At 44.4% G+C, this 6,000-nt stretch overlaps 1 protein-coding gene across 1 annotated transcript in view; it reads right to left on the minus strand.

The window, feature by feature from the left end:
- The window catches only part of DDIT3 (DNA damage inducible transcript 3), a 53,824-nt gene extending 50,932 nt beyond the window's left edge, over window positions 1-2,892 (minus strand). The window contains exons 1-2 of the mRNA XM_069653590.1: window positions 2,758-2,892; window positions 2,247-2,466 (exon numbers count right to left, since the gene is read on the minus strand). The gene's annotated coding sequence lies outside the window, so the exon portion shown is untranslated. The remainder of the gene's footprint in view (window positions 1-2,246; window positions 2,467-2,757) is intronic.
- Between the last annotated feature and the right edge of the window lie 3,108 nt (window positions 2,893-6,000).

Here is a 6,000-nt window from a genome sequence, read left to right on the forward strand (position 1 = left end):
CCATTGGAAACTGCAGTGGTCCCGGTTTTTTGGCAGGCAGGAATGCATAATCTCGCACAGAAGAAATGCTGGATTTTACACTTTAAGATACTGTTTGTGATATATTAATATGTGTTTATTTGAACAGTAACACTAAACCCCATTCTCCGCCGAACGCTACTGAAGAGTAGTGCCTGGACAGCCACTTTAAGAGTTAGTCCTACTTCTATGTAAATTGCCCTGTCCCGGTTTTTTATGTCATGTACTGTACACTACACGCTCCACCAGGCGTGTTCACAGAATGTTTTATCTGTCATTATGTGAACGCCTCACTAGGGAAATAATGATAGTCGCGCGCTGGCATGGGAGGGGCGTCAACATTCCACAGTAATGCAGCTGGGAGCAATTTGCAATCAGTCACTTGCATCAGAACTAGGAAGTGATGACATTCCTGTAGTTTCCTTTCCCTGACCTTGGCACGACTTTCCATTACATAGAGGGGAGGGCATTGCGTGATTTTACTACCGCGAGGGTAGTAGTTCATGCACCGATGTGGGAGCGGGCCATTTGCGCAGAAAATGGTAGCTCAACAATGATTTGCAAGAGAAAAAAAGAAGACACTAACCAGCTTTTAGCAATTTTGCCCATCTGCCACGCAAATAGACTAAAGGACAGTTTAATGTCAATTTCTGATATCCCCTGGCTGCACAGCACCAGTGTTAGCAAGGCCTACACGTTGGCCTGAAAGAACTCCTGCGAGTTTTCAGTGAGGACATGTAACAAATGTGGTTGCTTGTTACGGATTACCCTTAATTATGCATAAACACGGCCGACATGTTATTGCAGCAGTTTTTTCGCGCCAACATTTTTAAATGAAAACCACCATATCTTGTTTGGGTGGTTACAGTGAATAGCAGACAATTGTTGCAATGATGGAAGCAAATAAAGGAAGAGTGATGGAAGAAAGAAAGCATAGGGAAGGGACATGGCAATGTAAATGGAGGTGAACAGCACCAAGGAGTTGTGGGAAATAAGTGTAAAAGCATTTAAGTGGAAAGAGCTTCCATCACGTTTACACATCTCAGGAAGAATGGAGTGCAAGCCTGCCGAAGTAATTTGGCTAAGATAGCCGTAACCTTGGTGATGCTGAAGAATGTCGCTTTAATTTCACACAATGTCTTGATTGAAATTGAACATTGCTATTTGGAAATGCCCAGCGTTGGCAGTAAACGTGGTTGCAATATTTGATACGGAATACACTGGTGTTGCTAACTACTGCAAGCACCAGGGAAATCATGTGGGCGACGTGAGTAAAGCCAGGGTGTCAAAAACACATGGTAAAGTGTATGATAAATTGAGGCTCAAATGCCTAGGTATGCACTAGAGCTGAACCCACCCTATACCGCCGCCGCCCCCTTCTCAGTTTTGCGTGCCAATTGGCATTGTTATGTAATTTGTTTCGGCCGGGAATCCTTTAATTTGTCTGGCCTGATGTAAGCGTAAAAATTAAAGAATTATTCTCGTAATTTCGATGACGACCATTACAGCCACCCCCCCTGTTCCACATCGTCAACTTTCTGCAGTGTTACACATCTCGCGCTAAATGATGCATTCCTCCTACACGAAATGCCTTTCGAGTAAAAACGTATGTTCCAACCCTGTGGTCATGAGATCGAAAGTGTGCCTATACCACGGCCAAGTAAAGTACTCTTGCTTCCCGAGGCTACCCCCGCCCCCATTAAATAACATTACAATAAAGATTGCTACAAACCATTACAATCAAATGGACCGAATCAGTACAATGGATGAGATTGGGTCTTAAGATCCAGCAAGCATTACGGAGTAGCTAGACGTATGCATGTATAGACGGTGGATACAAGTACAGGAGGAATGGATAGAGAATATAGACAAGAGTAAAAACATGGGTTGGGAAATAGCCACGTATTTGGAAATCGGTGGGTTAACCTAAAGCATAGGCGGTTAGAAAACCCATAAGTATTGAGGTTTTCCCCAATACGTTAAGTCAAACGTAGGGAAGGAAAACATAACCGGGATGCGTGACGCATCGGAAGGACTACTATTTACTAGGGAATATGTTAATTAATGCATGCATAGGCGAACGGGTAAGTGGAATGAACTACAAAGAACAGCGATTACATTGTGAAACAGCAGGTACATTACAAGAACTATTAGACCACACCCCTACCGGCAACAATAACAAACGGAGTAAACACCCGCCGAGAGATGAGCTTTTCAAATGCTCTTACCCAGTCACGTCTGACCTTTCTCCTTCGGGGACCAGCTTTATGACACTGATAGAAACGAGGTGTGCGGAGCGGGTCCAAACGGGTTTTTGGGCTGGTCTGGGCGAGGGATCGTGCGCTCATGATAACCATTGTTTTCCTGCTTCAGCTGTTGTAGACTGAATGGAAGCACTGCGCAGTCGGGCCTTTTATCAGCTCGGCTAGGGGCGGGCCAGAGCAAGCACTGAAAGAGAAAAGGGAAGGGAGTGACAAACAACCATGGCGTCAATCCCTGCCTCATAAACAGGCAAACAGGGGGTCGGCTCATGAGAGAATTAAGTTTAAGGAAGTTAAACACAACAAAAACTTACCATAGTACAATATTTACCGTAAGCGTTTTTATTTTGGTTGTTTTACTCTATTAAAAAACTTATTTTCTCTGAAAAATATGTTACTTTCAATATATAAAAAGAATATATGAAACTATTCAATACTTAATCATATTGAAATTAATGAACAAGGTGAACTAAGCAACCTGATTCGGACTGATTTAGTAGCCATTCAATAATCCACTAGAAGTTAAATTCTCCATCTCGAAATGGCCGTAATAATGATACTCTATTCCTCGAGCCGTTGACTTTCTCTGATTTATAAAACGTCACCCACACAACCTACCCATAGAGTGGGAAACGTCTTTGCTACTTAACGCTCGGGTCCCTGAGCCAATCAGCCCCAAGTGTAATTAACATCTCAACCGTTACTGTACTTCTTTTTCTCAAGTGTAGGCGGGATTTGACGGGACAGGTTGGGTTGAGAAGACAACGCGAGCGGCGACGACACCGAAATCATCGCGTTGCGTGGTGGGGAGTGGCTCTGGAGGAGCATTAAATAATGGTCACGAGTAAGGACACGCGCCGCTCTATTAGCGTGACTCATCGGCAACAAAAAAAGGATGATGCAATAGCTGGCAAAGGAGTGGCCGGGATTTTCCAGAGCTAGAACACGGTCTTTGTTCTTGCCTCCACCAGATAGACTTTCCAGTTCACAAGCCTGTTTAGTTTTAGGGCCTTACAATCGAGAATCTTGCAGAGATTATAACATTTTGCTCTAACTCCATTGTGTCTACTAGCTTTCAGGACCGCATTAGTTTCTTCCTCATAAAGTAATAGTGCAACTGAAACAGCGCCTTATACAGAATTCTATGTCAAGACGGAAGCTTGGATTATTCTTTCTCTCTTTAAACTCGAGCAGCATTGAAACTATTACAACCATATCAATATGTACAAATTAAAAAACTACATTTCCAAGGGAATAGTCTTTTTTGTGTAGTCCATTTTGACATGCTAAACTAGAACACGTGCATTTCCAACCAATCCTGTCAGTTATAGCCCAATATCTTCCTTTGCATTCCTCTGTGCTTCCTCTTTCTTTGCAACTTGGGCAGCCAGTTAATTGTTTTGACTTTGTTATGGTGCTTTAATTGTATGAGATGTATTAACCTTATAAGGTGCATAGATAACCTAGCGTAACCACGCAACGTGAGCGCAGCACGTGGGAGTTTGGCAGAGCGTATTCGTAGGCAGTAGTGAAAGTATATTAACTTGATTGGCGTTCGGGACGGGGCAGTGAGCTCCGGCGAGCGCAATGTCTCCTTTCATTGAAAGGGGGCGCTGTGGTCACGAAAGTGATCCTGAGCGCAACAGGACCAATTAAGGGTTCCGGCTCTCAATGTTCATATTCCGGGCCGTTAGGAGGAGTGAGAACAGCAAAGCTCTGGTTATTAAACTGATCTAAAGCCTCACAACAGACATTGAGCCCGCACGATATGGATTTCTCGACCCCTGGCACTCGGTACAAACAACAGCAAAGACGTACAGCCAGTTGGGGGGAAGGTCCTCCAGCAAAGTTCATTTTGGGGTTAGTTGGTCCCACCAACCTGAGGGAAGAAGCCATCTTTTCCGGTGCTTCTCTAGTCGATTCAGAATTGGAGCTTCAGCACTACAGTAGGGCTTCACCGGGCAGTTCAACGGTCCACGAGGGTGCAGGAAGCTTCTCTTGCAGTTTCCGTCATCGGATGTTTCCTCCAGTGGTCGACTCTGTCTTTGGTTCAAGAAGCCTCGACTTTTATGCAGGTTTCTCCCATTCATTCCCAGCCTAGCTGTCACTCACACAGCTGGGTGGCTGTCCTGCAAGGACAGCAAGCCAGTCAGCCACCACTGGGTGCATTGAGGTAACCAAGGAGACTAAGGTGAGGGAGTTTCGGGCACCTCCCTCGCTTCCTGCCCTGCCAGACACACTTGAACCAGAGACGGGTTTCAGTACTGAAGCCCGCCAAAAGCAAAATGAACAAAAGGGTTAAACCTGGTTTGGCGCACAGAGGAAAACCCAAGAAAGACCTCACAACCAAGAAATGACAAAAAATGAAGACGGGCCATTTTGACAAAATGGTCACACATGGGTTCTATACTGCAGCTGAGCATTCAGCCTGCGGTAAAAACGCACAATGGTCGGAAAATGTAACCACTGCCACCAGTCATTAAAATAGTGAGGGTAACATTAAAAATGTTACAGGACTAAGTAGGAAAAGGTGCTACTAAGTAACCCCTGCACTTGCACATAAGATGTGGTGTGCTGGACCTACATAGGAAAAACAGGTAAGTAAAGTCAATTTCACTTTACTACTCTTGGGAACAGTAGTTCACCCAAGAGAAGGTATTTAAACCTTATGATAAATCCAAAGGACTTCTCTGTGACACTGCAGTGAAGGTGCTGTGTGTCACACTACAAAAGGTAGATGCCTATGGAGTTTGTCAGACTCCAAAAACAAAGAAACACAGAGTCCAAATCAGATCAAAAATACACGAGAGAGTGAGAAAAAGGTCTCACTCACTCCAGGATAAAAATTAAAAGTCCTAAAGTCCAGCAAAAGAGCTGGGGGTCTCTAAGGTGGAAGGGAATTAGCACAGAAATGAGAATTCTCCCTAACACCAGTCCCCCGTGACTAAGGGACAGGAGGATTTAATCCACTCCTGGATGAATCTCCTAATCCAGTCGGTCATACTTTCTGGAGAGACCTCAGCATTTTGGTGATTACACCCTGACCTGTGTTCTATGGTAAAATCAAACCCTTGGATGCTGATTGACCACCTTAACAATTTAGGATTCTCCCCCTTCATCTGCATTAACCATCTCAAGGGTGGGTGGTCTGTCTGAACTACAAAAGTAGATCCATACAGGTATGGTCTAAACTTTTTCAGAGACCACACAATGGCAAATCACTCAAGTTCAATAGTTGCCCACATTGTCTCACAGTCCTTTAGTTTCCTACTGATGAAGCAGATAGAGTATTCCCTGCATTTCTCATCCAGTTGACTCAAAACTGCACCTACCCCTGTATTAGAAGCATCTGTCTGTACAATGAAGGATTGGTTGTAGTAAGGAGCTCTCAAGACTGGAGCTTGACAAAGGGCTTTCCTCAGTCCTTCAAATGCCTTAGTGCACTCCTTATTCCACCTGATCTTCTTGGGGTATTTGGGTGAGATCATCACATTTATGGGAGAAGCTATGGTCATATAACTCTCAATGAAGTTCCAGTAGTACCCAGTGAGACATAGAAAGGCTCTCACTTGGGTTTGGGTAGTAGGGGTGGCCCAGTCTTGCACAGCTTGTACTTTGCTAGACAATGGCCTTATTTCACCTCCTCCTACCTCATGTCCAAGGTAGACCTCTTTGCTCTGACACATTTTACATTTACTAGCCTTTATGGTCAGATGGGCCT

Source organism: Ambystoma mexicanum, chromosome 3q, assembly GCF_040938575.1.
Source record: "Ambystoma mexicanum isolate Mex_15411 chromosome 3q, UKY_AmexF1_1, whole genome shotgun sequence".
Classification (NCBI taxonomy): Eukaryota; Metazoa; Chordata; class Amphibia; order Caudata; family Ambystomatidae; genus Ambystoma; species Ambystoma mexicanum.